Raw genomic sequence first — 19,287 nt, 5'->3', positions numbered from 1 at the left:
CTCTACGTAGTTTCTCCAGCATTTGGCTCAAGGCGCCAAGGGCACATGTGACAAGAAGGTGCCAGCTTTATAAACCTTGGAACTTCTTCTGTGTCAGTTCTGAGACATACAATTTACTAAAACACATCATGAAGGCCTGTTTTGAAGAGAAGGGGAATAAGACTGCATCTGTTCATATGAGGTATGTCGAAGCACTTGGATATGTTTTCAAACCACCAATCTTGATGATTTAGAAATGTGCTCCCTTTTCCAATTTCATCCTGATAAAAATGTATGATCTCCGGACATTGCCAATATTCCCCTCCATTCCATCATGAGCCGCTCTCTGTAATTCAGAATCTGTGGACTAAGTTGTAAAACTAATGACTGTCAATCTATTCTACATGAAATAGTGGGCCAAAGAAAAAGGAAAACATGATAAGCAGTAAAAATATATACACAACATTTTTTGCTTACACTAATGATCAAATAACACCCATAGGACCAAACCTCCCACAGATACTTTCTATAAATTCTGGATAAAATATTTAAAAAAAAACAGCCACCTGAAGGCAATGGAGAATGAACAAAATAGGCCGGTACTGAAGAGCAGTTGACACTTGGAAGAAGGAAATAGCAAGGAGTGAGTTTCCTGATTTTATAGCTGGCCCTAGTGTGCACCAGGCAGAGGACTAAAACGTCAGTAAAAAAGCTGTAGAGTTACTGGGTTGAAGTAACAGAGGACTGAGTTTAGGGTAATATGAGCAGCAGGAGGTCAGGAGAAAATCTGAGAAAGGAGAAGTCCAGAAAAGGGGAGCCCCAGCTTCTGACTATAAACTATCCAAAGCTTTGTCTGGTCCCTACACCACACATGTATAGGCAGACTTCATGAAGCCCAGCTAAAATAATAAAATTGATTTCAGTTATCATCAAGCACAGTGAGGACAGAAATAGCAACAAAACACATTACTTTAGGCAAAGATACTCTTTTCTTGAAAACCCAAACTACATTCCATTACCTTTCATAACAGTCATATTCCTTGTCCATTCTTGTTTCTACCATGGTTCTAACTCCTACTTTTGTTCATTACATTAATCAAAGTAATTCTCTTTCAAAGAGGAAACTGGAAGTTATGTAATTGAGGACTATTAAAAATAAGTATTTTGGCAGATGTGCAAAATTCTCAAGCACATATATTACAACTTTCTATAGTCATATACATCCTTTTTACACTTGCTTGAATTGGTCTACAAAACCCCCATGTTTCATAGTGTAATCCAAACAAATAGCCACTCCATAAAATATAAGAATAAAAGTTATATTTATTTATTATATAACCTGTGATTGGTGACCACATTTCAGTATTCCAACTTAACTAGAAATTATCCGAAGATTTTCATCAACTCACTGAATTTAATATTAGTCTAAGGTCTTAAATTGCACCAGGAATCTTGGAAATTAAATTTAAGCTGATAGGCTAGAGAAAATAATTACTGTCAATATGTGGAATTTTTCATAATTTGTATTCAGTTTGTTTGAAAGCATAATTTTACATTTTTTGGTATTTTAACATTATGTGGGCATATTAGTTTACCTTATCAGTAAACAGGTATGGGAAGTGTAGGAATTTCTTTTTTTTAAATGTATTTTTAAGTTTTGTGGATATATAGTAGGTCTATATTGAGTACACGGGATGTGTTGATACAGGCATGCAAAGAGTAATAATCACATAAGAATGGGGTAGCCATCCCCTCAAACATTTACTCTTTTTTGTTACAAACAATCCAGTTATACTCTTTTAGTTACGTTAAAATGTACTGCTAAATTATCATTGACTATAGTCACTCTGCTGTGGTATCAAATAGTAGGTCTCATTCACTCTTTCTATTTTTTTTTTGGTAGCCATTAACCAGCCACACCTTCCCTTTAGCCCCCACTACCTTTCCTAGCCTTTGTTAACCATCTATGTACTCTCTATGTCCACGAGTTCAATTGTTTTGATTTTTAGATCCCACAGATGAGTGAGAAAGTGCAATGCTTGCCTTTCTGCACAAACATTGCAGTTATTTTTTACTTATTCAACTTAACATAATAATCTCCAATTCCATCCGTATTGCTGCAAATGACAGGATCTCATTTTTTAAATGGCTGAATAGTACTCCACTGTGTATATGTACCACATTCTCTCTCCCTCTTTTTTTTTTTTTTTTTTTTTTTGAGATGGAGTCTCACTCTGTCTCCAGGCTGGAGTGCAGTGGCGCAATCTCGGCTCACTGCAACTTCAGCCTCCCAGGTTCAAGTGGTTCTCCTGCCTCAGCCTCCTGAGTCGCTGGGACTACAGGCGCCAGCCACCACGCCCAGCTAATTTTTTTGTATTTTTAGTAGCGATGGGGTTTCACTATGTTGGCCAGGATGGTCTCAATCTCTTGACCTCATGATCCACCCACCTCGGCCTCCCAAAGTGCTGGGATTACCGGTGTCAGCCACCGCGCCCGGCCATACCACCTTCTCTTTATCTATTCATCCGTTGCTGGACACTTTGATTGCTTCCAAATCTTGGCTATTGTGAACAGTGCTACAACAAACAAGGGAGTGTGGATACCTGTTTGATACACTTACTAACTTTCTTTTGGGTATATACCCACCAGTGAGATTGCTGGATCATATGGTAACTCTAATTTTAGTCTTTTGAGAAACCTTTAAACTGTTTTCCATAGTGGTTTTACTAATTTATATTCCCACCTGCGGTGTACAATGGTTCCCGTTTCTCCACATCCTCACCAGCATTTGTTACTACCTGTCTTTTGTATATAAGCTGTTTTAACTGGGATGAGATGATATCTTATTTTAGTTTTGATTTGCATTTCTCTGATGATCAATGATGTTGAGCACCTTTTCACATGTCTGTTTGACATTCGTATATCTTGTTTTGAGAAATGACTATCCAAATATTTCACCCATTTTTTTGATCAGATTGTTAGATTTTTTTTCCTATACAGTTGTTTAAGCTCCTTTTATATTCTGGTTATTAATCCCTTGCCAGATGAGTAGTTTGCAAATATTTTCTCCTCTTCTGTGGATTGTCTCTTCACTTTGTTGATCATACCTTTGCTGTGCAGAAGTATTTTTTAACTTGATGTGATCCCAATTGTGCATTTTTTACTTGGTTGCCTGTACTTGTAGGGTATTACTACTTAAGAAATTTTTGCTCAAACCAATGTCCTGGGGAGTTTCTCTGATGTTTTCTTATGGGAGCTTCATGGTTTGAGATCTTAATCATACATCTTTAATCCATTTTGATTTGATATTTGTATAGATATATGGGCCTAGTTTCATTCTTCTGCATATGGATATTCAGTTGTCCCAGCACCATTTATTGAAGAGACTGTCTTTTTCCAGTGTATGTTCTTGGCATCTTTTTCAAAAATGAGTTCACTGTAGGTGTGTGGGTTTGTTTCCGAGTTGTCTGTTCTGTTCCATCGTTCTATGTGTCAGTTTTAATGCCAGTACATGCTGTTTTGGTTTCTGTAGCCTCAGTAGTAAGTATCATATGAAGTCAAGTAACATGATTCCTTCAGTTTTGTTCTTTTTTCTTAGGATAGTTTTGGCTATTCTGGGTCAGTTGTGGCTCTATATAAATTTTAGGATTGTTTTCTCTATTTCTGTGAAGAATGTTTTTGGTATTTTGATAGGAATTGCATTAAATCTGTAGATTCTTTGGGTAGTATGGCCATTTTAACAATGTTGATACTTCTAATCCATGAACATGGACTATCTTTTCTTTTTTTGGGTGTCCTTTTCCATTTCTTTCATTAGAGTTTTATAGTTTTCATTATAGAGCTATTTCATCTCTTTGGTTGAGTTAATTTTCAGGTATTTAATTTTTTGTGTTTACCGTTGTAAGTGGGATTACTTTTTTGATTTTGTTTCAAATTGTTCACTATTGGCATGTAGAAATACTACTAATTTTTTATGTTAATTGTGTATTCTGCAAATTTACTGAGTTTGTTTATCAATTCTAATAGTTTTTTGGTACAGTCTTCAGGTTTTACAAATATAAGGTCATATTGTTTACAAACAAGCATAATTTGACTTGTTCCTTTCCTATGTGGATGCTCTTTATTTTTCTTGAGTGATTGCTCTAGCCAGAGCTTCTACTATTATGTTGAATAATAGTAGTGAATGTGAGCATTCTTGTCATGTTCCAGATCTTAGAGGAAAGCCTTTTAGTTTTTCCCAATTTAGTATGATACTAGTTGTGGGTCTTTTTATGTGATTTTTATTATGTTGAGATTTTCCTTCTATATCCAGTTTTCTGAGGGTTTTTATCATGAAGGAATGTTGAATCCTATCAAATGCTTTTTCAGCATTAATTAAAACGTTTATATGGTTCTTGACCTTCATTCTGTATATATGATGTATCACATTGATTGATTTGTGTATGTTGAACTATCCTTGCATCCTAGGGATAAATCCCACTTGTTCATGAGGAAATATCTTTTTAATGTATTATTTAATTTGGTTCACTAGTATAGTATTGAGACTTTGGAATCAATATTCATCAGAGATATTTGCTTGTTGTTTTCCTTTTTAGATGTGTCTTTGTCTGGTTTTGGTATCAGGGTAACAAGAATTTCAAGAATGAGCCTGGAAGTATTCCCTCTTCCTCTGTTTTTCAGAATAGTTTGTGTAGGATTGGTATCAGTTATTCTTTAAATGTTTGGTAGAATTCAGCTCTAAAGCCATCTGCTCCCAGGCTTTGTTTTTTGTTTTTTGTTTGTTTTGTTTTGTTTTGTTTTTTCTAAAGTGGGAGACTTTTTATTGCAGAATTAATCTCATTACCTGTTTTTGGTCTTATCAGGTTTTGGATTTCTTCATGGTTCAATCTTTGTAGGTTGTATGTGCCTGGGAATTTTTCCATTTTTTTAGAGATTTCAATTTATTGGCATATAGTTGCTCATAGTAGTCACTAATAATTCTTTGAATTTCAGTGGTATCAGTTGTAATATCTCTGCTTTCATGTCTGATTTTATTAATTTTGATCTTTTTTTCTTAGTCGACCTGAACGTTTGTCAATGTTTAACTTTTCAAGAAAACAAGTTTTTGTTTCATTGATCTTTTGTATTGTTTTCTTCATTTCAATTTCATTTATTTCTGCTGTAATTTTTATTATTTGTGTTCTTCTACTAATTTTGGGCTTGGGTTACTCTTGTTTTTTCAGTTATTTAAGATACACATTTAGGCTGTTTATTTCAAGTTTTTCTTCTTTTCTGATGTAGGCCCTTATAGCTATAAATTTCCTTCTTAGTATTGCTTTCGCTGTATTTCATAGATTTTGGTATGTTGTGTTTCCACTATCATTTGTTTCTAGCATTTTTTCAATTTCCTTTTAGATTTCTTTGATAGTCATTCAGGAGCATATTGTTTCATTTCCATGTGTCTATAGTTTCCAAAATTCCTCTTGTTATTGAGTTCTAGTTTTATTCCATTGTGGTCAGAGTTGATGCTTGGTAATATTTCAATTTTTTGGATTGTTCAAGACTTGTTTTGTGATCTAACATGTGGTCTATCCTTGAGAAAAATCCATGTGCTGAGGAAAAGAATGTTTATTCTGCAACTTTTGGATGAAATGTTATGTAAATATCTATAATCAATTTGTTCTATACTGCAGATTAAGTCTGATGTTTCTTTGTTGATTTTCTGTCTGGAGGATCTGTCTGATGCTGAAAGTGGAGTGTTGAAGTCTCTATCTATTATTGTATTGAGGCTTTCTCTTTGCTTTGGTCTAATAATATTTGCTTTATATATCTGGGTGCTCCAGTGTTGAGTGCATATATATTTACAATTGCAATATCATTTTGATGAATTGACCCCTTTATCATTATATGGTGACCTTTATCTCCTCATAGTTTTTGTCTTGAACTCTATTTTGTCTAATATTTGTATAGGTACTCCACTTTTTTTGGCTTCCATTGCCATGAATTATCTTTTTCCATCCCGTTGTTTTCTTTCTGTGCATGTCTTTATAGACAAAGTGTGTTTCTTAGAGGCAACAGATTGGTGTTTTGTTTGTTTGTTTGTTTTTCCATTTAGCCAGACTATGTCTTTTGATTGGAGAGTTTAGCCCATTTACATTCAATGTTAGTATTGGTAGTAAGGACTTACTTTTGTCATTTTGTTATTTGTTTTCTGGTTATGTTGTGGTCTGCTCTTCTTTCTTTCCTACCTTCCTATTTTTCTTTAGTGAAGGTTATTTTCTCTGGTGATATAATATAGTTTTTTGCTTTTTATGTTTGTGTATCTATTCTATGCTTTTTGGTTTGAGATTACCATGAGGCTTGCAAATACTACCCTCTAACCCATTATTTCAAGCTGATAACAACTTAGCACTGTTTGCATAAGCAAACAAACAAGCACAAAAACAAAACAAATGAAGACTCTGCACCTTAACTCCATCTTCTTCATTTTTAACTTTCTGTTTTCACTGTTTATTTCTTATTGTACTGTGTATGTATTCAAAGGTTGTTGTGGCTATTATTTTTTTAATTATACTTTAACTTCTGGGATACATGTGCAGAACGTGCAGGTTTGTTACATCGGTGTACATGTGCCATGGTGGTTTGCTGCACCCATCAACCCGTCATCTACATTAGATGTTTCTCCTAATGCTATCCCTAGCCCCCCTCACCCTAAAAGGCCCAGTTGTGTGACGTTCCCTGTGTCCTCCCTGTGTCCATGTGTTCTCATTGTTTAGCTCCCAATTATGAGCGATAATGTGGTGTTTGGTTTTCTGTTCCTGTGTTAGTTTGCTGAGAATGATGGTTTCCAGCTTCATCCAGGTCCCTGCAAAGGACATGAACTCATCCTTTTTTATGGCTGCATAGTATTCCATGGTACATATGTGCCACATTTTCTTTATACAGTCTATATTTGATGGGCATTTGGGTTGGTCCCAGGTCTTTGCTCTTGTGAACAATGCTGCAATAAACATACATGTGCATGTGTCTTTATAGTAGAATAATTTATAATCCTTTGGGTATGTACCCAGTAATGGGATTGCTGGGTCAAATAGTATTTCTGGTTCTAGATCCTTGAGGAATCACCACACTGTTTTCCCCAATGGTTGAACTAATTTGCACTCCCACCAAGAGTGTAAAAGCATTCCTATTTCTCCACCCACTCTCCAGCATCTGTTGTTTCCTGACTTTTTAATGATCACCATTCTGTCATGAGATGGTATCTCATTGTGGTTTTGATTTGCATTTCTCTAATGAGCAGTGATGATGAGCTTCTTTCTTTGCCATATTTTCTTGGGAACATAAATGTCTTCTTTTGAGAAGTGTCTGCTCATATCCTCCACCCACTTTTTGATGGGGTTGTTTGTTTAATAGATTGCAAAAATTTTCTCCCATTCTGTAGGTTGCCTGTCACTCCGATGATAGTTTCTTTTGCTGTGCAGAAGCTCTTTAGTTTAATTAGATTCCATTTGTACATTTTGTCTTTTGTTGCAATTGCTTTTGGTGTTTCAGTCATGAAGTCTTTGCTCATGCCTATGTCCTGAATGGTATTGCCTAGGTTTTCTTCTAGGGTTTTTATGGTTTTGGGTATTACATTTAAGTTTTTAATCCACCCTGAGTTAATTTTTGTATAATGTGTAAGGAAGGGGTCCAGTTTCAGTTTTCTGCCTATGGCTAGCCAGTTTGCCCAACACCATTTATCAAATAGGGAATCCATTCCCTCACTGCTTGTTTTTTGTCAGGTTTGTCAAAATCAGATGGTTGTAGATGTGTGGCATTATTTCTGAGGCCTCTGTTCTGTTCCATTGGTCTATATATCTGTTTTGGTACCAGTACCATGCTGTTTTGGTTACTGTAGACTTGTAGTATACTTTGAAGCCAGGTAGTGTGATGCCTCCTGCTTTGTTCTTTTTGCTTAGGATTGTCTTGGCTACACGGGCTCTTTTTTGGTTCCATGTGAATTTCTAAGTAGTGTTTTCCAATTCTTTGAAGAAAGTCAATGGTATGAAATGTTTTTCCATGTGTTTGTGTCCTCTCTTATTTCCTTGAGAAGTGGTTTGTTGTTCTCCTTGAAGAGATCTTTCACATCTCTTCTTAGCTGTATTCCTAGGTATTTTATTCTCTTTGTAGCAATTGTGAAATGGAGTTCACTCATGATTTGGCTCTCTGTTTGTCTGTTATTGGTGTATAGGAATGCTTGTGAATTTTGCATGTTGATTTTTTATCCTGAGACTGCTGAAATTGCTTATCAGCTTAAGGAGATTTGGGGCTGAGATGATGGGTTTTTCTAAATATACAATCCTGTCATCTGCAAACAGAGACAGTTTGACTTCCTTTCTTTCTATTTGAATACCCTTTATTTCTTTCTCTTCCTGATTGTCCTGGCCAGAATTTCCAATACTGTGTTGAACAGGAGTGGTGAGAGATGGCATCCTTGTTTTGTGCCGATTTTCAAAGGGAATGCTTCCCGTTTTTGCCCATTCAGTATATTGGCTGTGGGTTTGTCATAAATAGCACTTAATATTTTGAGATACATTCCATCAGTACCTAGTTTCTTGAGTGTTTTTAGCATGAAGGCATGTTGAATTTTATCAAAGGCCTTTTCTGCATCTGTTGAGATAATCATGTGGTTTTTGTCATTGGTTCTGTTTATGTGATGGATTATGTTTATTGATTTGCATATGTTGAACCAGCCTTGCATCCCAGGGATGAAGACGACTTGATCTTGGTGGATAAGCCTTTTTATATGCTGCTGGATTTGGCTTGCCAGTATTTTATTGAGGATTTTCGCATCGATGTTCATCAAGGATATTGGCCTAAAATTTTCTCTTTTTGCTGTGTCTCTATCAGGTTTTGGAATCAGGATAATGCTGGCCTCATAAAATGAGTTAAGGAGTAGTCCCTCTTTTTCCAGTGTTTTGAATAGTTTCAGAAAGAATGGTACCATCTCCTCTTTGTACCTCTGGTAGAATTTGGTTGTGAATATGTCTGTTCCTGGACTTTTTTTGGTTGGTAGGCTATTAATTACTGTCTCAGTTTCAGAACTTGTTATTGGTCTATTCAGGGATTTGACTTCTTCCTGATTTAGACTTGGGATGTTGTATGTGTCCAGTATTTTATCCATTTCTTCTAAATTTTCTAGCATATTTGCATAGAGGTGTTTATAGTATTCTCTGATGATAGTTTGTATTTCTCTGAAGTCAGTGGTAATATCTCCTTTATTATTTTTTATTGTGTCTATTGGATTATTCTCTCTTTTCTTCTTTACTAGTCTGGCTAGCTGTCTTTCTATTTTGTTGAACTTTTCAAAAAACCAGCTCCTGGATTCATTGATTTTCTGAAGGGTTTTAGGTGTTTCTATCTCCTTCAGTTGTGCTCTGACCTTAGTTATCTCTTGTCTTCTGCTAGCTTTTAAATTTGTTTGCTCTTGCTTCTCCGGTTCTTTTAATTGTGATGCTAGGGTGTCAACATTAGATCTTTCCCACTTTCTCCTGTGGGCATTTAGTGCTATAAATTTCCCTCTAAACACTGCTTTAGCTGTGTCCCAGAGATTCTGGTACATTTTGTCTTTGTTCTCATTGGTTTCAAAGAACTTATTTATTTCTGTCTTAATATTGTTATTTACTCAGTAGTCATTCAAGAGCAAGTTGTTCAGTTTCCATGTAGTTGTGCAGTTCTGAGTGAGTTTCTAAATCCTGAGTTCTAATTTGATTGCACTGTGGTATGAGAGACTGTTTGTTATGATTTAGTTTGTTTTGCATTTGCTGAGGAGTGTTTTACTTCCACTTATGTGGTCAGTTTTAGAATTAGTGTGATGTGGTGCTGAGAAGAATGTGTATTCTGTTGATTTGGGGTGGAGAGTTCTGTAGATGTCTATTAGGTCAGCTTGGTCCAGAGCTGAGTTCAAGTCCTAATATCCTTGTTAATTTTCTGTCTCATTGATCTGTCTAATATTGACTGTGGGGTGTTAAAGTCTCTCACTATTATTGTGTGGGAGTCTAAGTCTCTTTGTAGGTCTCTAAGAACTTGCTTTATGAATCTGGGTGCCCCTGTATTGGGTGCACATATATTTAGGATAGTTAGCTCTTCTTGTTGCATTGATTCCTTTACCATTATGTAATTCTCCTCTTTGTCTTTTTTGACCTTTGTTGGTTTAAAGTCTGTTTTATCAGAGTCTAGGATTGCCACCCCTGCTTTCTTTTGCTTTCCATTTGTGTGGTAAATATTCCTCCATCCCTTTATGTTGAGACTATTTGTTTCTTTGCACATGAGATGGGTTTCCTGAATACAGCACAACAATGGGTCTTGACTCTATTCAATTTGCTGGTCTGTGCCTTTTAATTGGGGTATTTTTCCCATTTACATTTAAGGTTAATATTGTTATGTGTGATTTTTTTCCTATAATTATGATGCTAGCTGGTTATTTTGCTTCATTAGTTGATGTAGTTTCTTCATAGTGCCAATGGTCTTTACAATTTGGTGTTTTTCTGAAGTGGCTGGTACTGGTTTTTCCTTTCCACATTTAGTGCTTGCTTCAGAAGCTCTTGTGAGGCAGGCCTGGTGGTAACAAAATCTCTTAGCATTTGCTTGTCTGTAAGGATTTTATTTCTCCTTCAACTATGAAGCTGTTTGGCTTACTATGAAATTCTGGGTTGAAAATCCTTTTCTCGAAGAATGTCCCCACTCTCTTCTGGCTTGTAGGGTTTCTGCCAGGAGATCTGCTGTTAGTCTGATGGGCTTCTCTTTTTGGTGACTCAGCCTTTCTCTCTGGCTGTTCTTAACATTTTTTCCTTCATTTCAACCTTGGTGAATCTGACTATTATGTGTTTTTGGGTGCTCTTCTCAAGGAGTATCTTTGTGGTGTTCTCTGTATTCCCTGAATTTGAATGTTGGCCAGTCTTGCTAAGTTGGGTAAGTTCTCCTGGATAATATCCTGAAGAGTGTTTTCCAACTTTGTTCCATTATCCCCATCTCTTTCAGGTACACCAGTGAATCATAGGTTTGGTCTTTTCACATAGTCCAATATTTCTTGAGGCTTTGTTTGTTCCTTTTCATTCTTTTTTCTCTACTCTCATCTTCATGCATTATTTCATTAAATTGATCTTCAATGTCTGATATCCTTTCTTCCGCTTGATTGGTTCACCTATTGATATTTGTGTATGCTTCACAAAGTTCTCATGCTGTGCTTTTCAGCTCCATCAGGTCATTTATGTTCTTTTCTAAACTTGTTATTCCAGGTAGCAATTGCTCTAACCTTTTTTCAAGGTTCTTGGCTCCCTTGCATTGGGTTAGACCATGCTTCTTTATCTCAGTTGAGTTTATTACCCACCTTCTGAAGCCTACTTGTGTCAATTCATCAAACTCATTCTCTGTCCAGTTTTGTTCCCTTGCTGGTGAGGAGTTGTGATCCTTTGGAAGAGAAGAGGCTTCCGGTTTTTGGAATTTTCAGCCTTTTTTGCCCTGGTTTTTCCTCATCATCATGGATCTTTCTACCTTTGGTCTTTGATGTTGGTGACCTTCAGATGGGGTTTCTGTGTGTACATCCTTTTTGTTGATGTTGATGTTATTCCTTTTTGTTTGTTGATTTTCCTTCTAACAGTCAGGGTCCTCTGCTGCAAGTCTGCTGTAGTTTGCTGGAGGTCCACTCCAGACCTTGTTTGCCTGGGTATCACCAGTGGAGGCTGCAAAACAGCAAATATTGCTGCCTGTTCCTTCCTCTGGAAGCTTCATCCCAGAGGGTTACCCGCCAGATGTCAGGCAGAGCTCTCCTGTATGAGGTTTCTGTCCACCATTGCTGGGAGATGTCTCCCAGTCAGGAGGCACAGAGGTCAGGGACCCACTTAAGGAGGCACTCTGTCCTTCAGCAGAGCTCAAGTGCTGTGCTGGGAGATCTGCTGCACTTTTCAGAGTGTCAGGCAGGAAAGTTTATGTCTGCTGATGCTGCTCCCACAGCTGCCCCTTCTCCCAGGTGCTCTGTCCCAGGGAGATGAGAGTTTTATCTATAAGCCCCTGACTGGAGCTGCTGCCTTTCTTTCAGAGATGCCCTGACCAGAGAGGAAGAGTCTAGAGAGGCAGTTTGGCTACAGTGGTTGTGCAGAGCTGCTGTGGGCTCCACCCAGTTTGAACTTCCTGGTGGCTTTGTTTACACTGTAAGGGGAAAATTGCCTACTCAAGCCCCAGTAATGGCGGACGTCCTTCCCTTGACTAAGCTCAAGCATCCCAGGTTGACTTCAGACTGCTAAACTAGCAGTGAGAATGTCAAACCAGTGGATCTTAGCTTGCTGGGCTCCAAGGAGGTGGGATCCACTGAGCTAGACAACTTGGCTTCCTGGCTTCAGCCCCCTTTCCAGGGGACTGAATGGTTCTGTCTTGCTGGCATTCCAGGCACCACTGGGGTATGACAAAAAACTTCTGCAGCTAGCTTGGTGTCTGCCCAAATGATCGCCCAGTTTTATGCTTGAGACCCATGGCCCTGGTGGCATAAACACTGGAGGAAATCTCCTGGTTTGTGGGTTACGAAGACCATGGGAAAAGTGTAGTATCTGGGCCAGAATACATCGTCCCTCACTGCGTGGTCCCTTACAGCTTCCCTTGGCTAGGAGAGGGAGTTCCCCGACCCCTTGCACTTCCCGGGTGAGGCAACACCGCACCCTCCTTCGGCTCGTCCTCCGTGGGCTTCACCCGCTGTCTAACCAGTCCCAATGAGATGAGCCATGTAACTCAGTTGGAAATGCAGAAATCACCCACCTTTTGTGTTGATCTTGCTGGGATTTGCAGACTGGAGCTGTTCCTATTAGGACATTTTGCCAGCCACTCCACTATTTTTTTTCATTATTACTTCATCATTTAGTTTTTCTATTTAAGTGATGTTTATGCACCACATTTACAGTGTTATATTAGTCTGTGTTTTCTGTCTCCTTACTATTACCAGTACGTTTTATAGCTTCAAGTGATTACTTATTGCCCCTTAATGTCCTTTTCTTTCTGACTGAAGTAATCCCTTTGAAATTTTTCTAGGACAGATCTGGTGCTGATGAAATCACTCAGCTTTTCTTGGTCTGGAAAAGTCTTTATTTCTCTTTCACGTTTGAAGGATATTTTCTCCAGTTACACTATTCTAGGCTGAAAGTTTTCTTCCTTCAGCACTTTTAATATGTCATACCACTCTCTGCACTTTTAATATGTCATACCACTCTCTCCTGGCCTTTTTCCACTGAAAAGTCTGCTGCCACATGTAGTGGAGCTCCATTGTACATTATTTGTTCCTTTTCTTTTGCTGCTTTCAGAATCCTTTCTTTATCCTTGAGCTTAGGGAAATTGATTATTAAATTCTTTGAGGTAGTCTTCTTCAATTTTACCCAGCATTGTTTGTTGAGAAAAACCATTAATTCCTATCAAATTGCAGTAGTCCCTTTTTTGAAATCAATTGACTATGAGTGTTGGTGTTAATTTCTGGACTCTCAGTTGTGTTTCATTGTTCTTTTTGTCTACCCTAATGCGAGTACCATGGAATCCTGATTCTTGCAGCTTTGAAGGAAGCTTTGAAATCAGAAAGTGTAATCCTCCAAATTTGTTATTTTTTAACAATTTCTTTTTGTGATCTTGTCACTTGGCATTTCCAGACACATTTTAGCAGTAGTTTTCCACTTTCTGTGATAAAACATCTGCTGGGATTTGATAGGGATTGCACTGAATATATAACTGCAATCTATAAAGACTCTCCCTGTGCTGGATTTCAGTTCAGCTGGTCATTCTTGCTTGTACAACTCTGTGACAAATTGAAAATATAATTTTGGCCTTTTATTTCTCTTATCTTAATTGTAGCAGAAGGTATCATGCTTTTCTGAACCTTGTGCATTCTGCCCAAAAATGGAAGTTCTCAGCCATGTGTGGTTGTTCACACCTGTATCCAAGCACTTTGGGAGGCCAAGATGAGGGGACCACTTGAGAACAGGAGTTGAAGACCAGACTGGGCAACATAGGGAGACTCTGTCTCAACAAAAAAATTAATAAATTAGCTGGGTGTTGTGATGCATGCCTGTAGACACAGCTACTTCAGAAGCTGAGGTGGGAGGACACAAATGTTTGAGGCTGGAGTGAGCTGTGATCAAGCCATTGCACTCCAGCCTGGGTGACGAGTAAGACCCTGTCTTTCTCGCTCCCCTACCCCAAAAAAGAAGGTCTCACTGGTTATCTTTTATGTATCAAGTAACACACGATCATACAAAAAATTAATAATTCTTGGTTCCTGCCTGTACTAGACAGATAAAATTGAAAGCAGTTATACAAATAGTATACTAACTCCTCATAAAGACTACCTGAAGATTTATTATCATTTGCATTTTACAGATGATTATACCAAGGCAGAGAGTAGTTGTCAAATGAAGTCTCAGACCATATTTGAAGCAGAAAATCTGCTTTCCTGTCTTGGCAGTCTGACTCCACAATCTTCTGTTAGAAACAATTGTACTGTAAAAATGGAAAAGAAATAAAATCCAAGATTGGAGACTGATTTTAACATCGATTCCTCTTAAACCATTAAGTAATCAAAAATAAATTAAGTAATCAAAAATAAATTAAATAGAGAAAAATAAAACCAAATATTCATATATGAAGATCTAGACTCTTCAATGGAAAACGTGTTTTTTAAGTAGCCCACAATAGTTACACAATTGCTGAGTATTTTAACTAAAAAATTAATATTTAACAATTAAGTAAACTCAAGAGAAAAACTTAGTCAAAGGTCTCAGCATGAGAGATAAGTTTGAAAAATATTGAAAATGGGTTGAAAAGCCCAAATGGGAAAATAGGGCTATTTTTACCTGGATGATGTCCCTGAAATTAATTTTCCATTTTGGAAATTATAGGACAACAATTTCTTCTATCCATGAGTGAGTGAGTATGTGTGTATGGGTTTGAGTGTGTTTGTATTAATGAGCTTCTTAAGAATAAGTTATCCAAAATATTAGTAGCAACCGGGTTTTAAGAATTATTGGCCTTTCTGAGATTCCCAAGAAAAACTTGAATCCTTTTGGTAGGAAAAGTTTGGATTCACTCTACATATTACTCACGTTGAAAAATTAAATTTACTTTGGTGATGATCCTAGTTATGTCCAAGCTCCCTTTACCAGGTTATACAACCAGTGTGTCATCTCTGTATTGGGTTGTAAAATTTCTCTAACAACTGAAGTTGCTGAACACAAATTGTGGAGAGGTTAAACAAAGAAATAAGTGCAGAACAATTAAAAAACTCTTCATTGGCATGCTAGTAGATGAGAAATCACTTTTCACTTCAACACCAATATGGAAAATTTTATCTTACAGCAAGGACATTGTGTTTGAATAGGAGTTAATTTGAGCTGTTTTGGAAATCATCATGTTTTCCATAAAGACAGCATTGATTTCATCCACTGGCATATTGAGATGCTTTCCTGTTTGACATTGGTCACAGAATTTAAAAAGGAACAAGAACATTCCTGCAAATTCAGGAATCAGGTACACACAGATGTTAAGGTCAAGACCTTAAAGGAAATCTTGACCAGTGATATCAGGCTTGCCTTTAAAAAAATTCAGACATGATAAATTTACTACCATTTTTTCATCAACAATAATATATTTATATTTTCCCATGGACACCTACATTAAACTTATAGACTCTTTTTATTTTTCAACTTTTTTTCTTTGAATCCTTTTAAGAGTTGTTAAACAATCCTGAAATTTTCCTTACTGTATGCTGTTAACTAATTATATTTTTTCAAAGTCATCTGACACAATGATTGATTAAAGGAAGTATCTCCAGTATAATTACAGTTACTTATAACAAGAGTATTTGAAATTTGAAGAAAAAAGGTTAGACAATTTATAATGAAATATAAATAAATATGTATAATATATAAGGCATTATTAATAAGTGTATATGAAATAGAATGAAAAAGATTAATGTAATTCATTGAAGTAAAAATACATTCTGAATAAGAATAGAAAAGGACTTGGAAAATATTGTTTAATAATATTTTATATAAATACAAAAATGTATATATTAGCCCAACATTATTTATTTTGGAAAGGATATGACACAATGGGAATTTTCATACACTACTCCTAGAATTATAAATCTGTGCCATCATTTCGGATGAGTATGGCATTATCTCATTAAGGTGAAGGATCATATCCTAAGATCAAGTATTTACACTCTTATCAGAATACATATACATACACATGCATATCACTGAGTTTCAATAGCTAAAGTTGAGAAGTCCTCCAAATGTCTCAGTCCTCCAAATGGATAAAGAAATTGTGGCATACTTATACAATGGAATACTATACAGTGATCAAAATTAACAAGACTGACATGTTACAACAGAATAATACAACAAAGAAAATGAACAAATTTGAGCTACATAGATAACAATACTCACAGATGTGAGAGGAATTATCAAGATGGAAAAATACATTTACTGTAATCTCATCGACGTAAAGTTTGAAAAAGTTTATTTTTAATACATTGTCATTCATTACATTGGTGATAAAACCCTACAGTGAAACATATGAGTGATCATCATATGAGTGATCATCATAACAATTTGGGATAGTCAGAAGGGAGGAAAATATCAACAAGAAGACATATATCTGGAGTATCTGGATTGCTAGCAAATTCTATTTTCTTCCTTTTTTTTTTTTTTTTTACTCTTTCATTTGGATCTTATCTGTGCGAAGTATCTTTGACTGTGTTGGTCACCGTTGAATCAAATATCTAAATAAAGTGAATCTGGAACATCCTAGTGTCCACATCAAAAGCACTCAATAAAGTTGGATGGGGAAGTGGTAGTGGTGGTACAGCAACAGGGTAGCCTAGTTAGGTTGCACAAGCTCATCTAAACACGTGTGATTATATGATTAGAACCAGGAAACTGGTTACTAGAAAAAGTAATTTAGTGAACTGTAGAAAGAAAATATTACATATTGAAGCACCTCACAATGACTTAACACCAATTTTATTTGAGGAATTTCTTTAGGTGTTAAAATACAATAAACAGCCACAGTAACAATAATACCACTAACATTCTTGAGCATTTATTGTGTGCTTAGAAATTTATGTATGAATTCATTTAATATAGTCCCATGGCTTAACACGAGATTTTGTTCATTTTTTAATATTTTATTTATTTATTTATTTTTATTTTACTTTAAGTTCTAGGGTACATGTGCACAATGTGCAGGTTTGTTACATATGGATACATGTGCCTTGTTGGTGTGCTGCACCCATTAACTCGTCATTTACATTAGGTATATCTCCTAATGCTATCCCTCCCTCCTCCCTCCACCCCACAACAGGCCCCAGTGTGTGATGTTCCCCACCCTGTATCCAAGTGTTCTCGTTGTTCAGTTCCCACCTATGAGTGAGAACACGTGGAGTTTGGTTTTCTGTCCTTGCGATAGTTTGCTCAGAATGATGGTTTCCAGCTTCATCCACGTCCCTACAAGGGACATGAACTCATCATTTTTTATGGCTGCATAGTATTCCATGGTGTATATGTGCCACATTTTCTTTATCCAGTCTATCATTGATGGGCATTTGGGTTGGTTCCAAGTCTTTGCTATTGTGAATAGTGCTGCAATAAACATATGTGTCCATGTGTCTTTATAGCAGCATGATTTATAATCCTTCGGGTATATACCCAGTAATGGGATGGCTGGGTCAAATGGCATTTCTAGTTCTGTATCCGTGAGGAATTGCCACACTGTCTTCCACAATGTTTGAACTAGTTTACGGTCTCACCAGTAGTGTAAATTGTTCCTATTTCTCCACATCCTCTCCAGCACCTGTTGTTTCCTGACTTTTTAATGATTGCCATTCTAACTGGTGTGAGATAGTATCTCATTGTGGTTTTGATTTGCATTTCTCTGATGGCCAGCGATGATGAGCATTTTTTTGTGTGTCTTTTGGCTGCATAAATGTCTTCTTTTGAGAAGTGTCTGTTCATATCCTTCACCCACTTGTTGATGGGGTTGTTTGATTTTTTTCTTGTAAATTTGTTTAAATTCTTTGTAGATTCTGGGTATTAGCCCTTTGTCAGATGGGTAGATTGTAAAAATTTTCTCCTTCTGTAGGTTGCCTGTTCACTGTGACGGTAGTTTCTTTTGCTGTGCAGAAGCTCTTTATTTTAATTAGATCCCATTTGTCAATTTTGGCTTTTGTTGCCATTGCTTTTGGTGTTTTAGCCATGAAGTCCTTGCCCATGCCTGTGTCCTGAATGGTATTGCCTAGGTTTACTTCTAGGGTTTTTATGGTTTTAGGTCCAACATTAAAGTCTTTAATCCATCCTGAATTAATTTTTGTATAAGGTGTAAGGAATGGATCCAGTTTCAGCTTTCTACATTTGGCTTGCCAGTTTTGCAACACCATTTATTAAATAGGGAATCCTTTCCCCATTTCTTGTTTTGTCAGGTTTGCCAAAGATCAGATGGTTTTAGATGTGTCATATTATTTGTGAGGGCTCTGTTCTGTTCCATTGGTCTATATCTCTGTTTTGGTACCAGCACCATGCTGTTTTGGTTACTATAGCCTTGTAGTATACTTTGAAGTCAGGTAGCATGATGCCTCCACCTTTGTTCTTTTGGCTTAGGATTGTCTTGGCAATGCAGGCTCTTTTTTGGTTCCATATGAACTTTAAAGTAGTTTTTTTCCAATTCTGTGAAGAAAGTCATTGTTAGCTTGATGGGGATGGCATTGAATCTATAAATTACCTTGGGCAGTATGGCCATTTTCATGATATTGATTCTTCCTATCCATGAGCATGGAATGTTCTTCCATTTGTTTGTATCCTCTTTTATTTCATTGAGCAGTGGTTTGTAGTTCTCCTTGAAGATTTCCTTCACATCCCTTGTAAGTTGGATTCTTAGGTATTTTATTCTCTTTGAAGCAATTGTGAATGGGAGTTCACTCATGATTTGGCTCTCTGTTTGTCTGTTATTGGTGTATAGGAATGCTTGTGATTTTTGCACATTGATTTTGTAACCTGAGACTTTGCTGAAGTTGCTTATCAGCTTAAGGAGATTTTGGGCAGAGAAGATTAGGTTTTCTAAATATACAATGGCAAATTCTATTTTCTTACCAAGGTATGGTAACATCAATTTTAACCTTATAATTTTTTATCTTACTGTTTATTAGTTGTTATTACTCTGTATATGTATGTTTTGCTCCACAATAAAAAATGTTTAAAAAGCAGAAACCTAAAGTACATTTCTAAGTATAAAATTAGGGTGATGCAGCATATTCTTATAGATATC

At 36.6% G+C, this 19,287-nt stretch overlaps 1 protein-coding gene across 1 annotated transcript in view; it reads left to right on the top strand.

Annotated features, from left to right (window-relative positions):
• The first annotated feature begins 10 nt into the window (after positions 1-10).
• Positions 11-19,287, top strand: part of LOC739229 (taste receptor type 2 member 45) — a 31,166-nt gene continuing 11,889 nt past the window's right edge. Inside the window, exon 1 of the mRNA XM_054664075.2 lies at positions 11-181. The gene's annotated coding sequence lies outside the window, so the exon portion shown is untranslated. The remainder of the gene's footprint in view (positions 182-19,287) is intronic.

This window comes from Pan troglodytes, chromosome 10, assembly GCF_028858775.2.
Source record: "Pan troglodytes isolate AG18354 chromosome 10, NHGRI_mPanTro3-v2.0_pri, whole genome shotgun sequence".
Taxonomy (NCBI): domain Eukaryota; kingdom Metazoa; phylum Chordata; class Mammalia; order Primates; family Hominidae; genus Pan; species Pan troglodytes.
The sequence above is the reverse complement of the archived record's forward strand: the minus strand, read 5'-3'. Positions and strand labels throughout refer to the sequence as shown.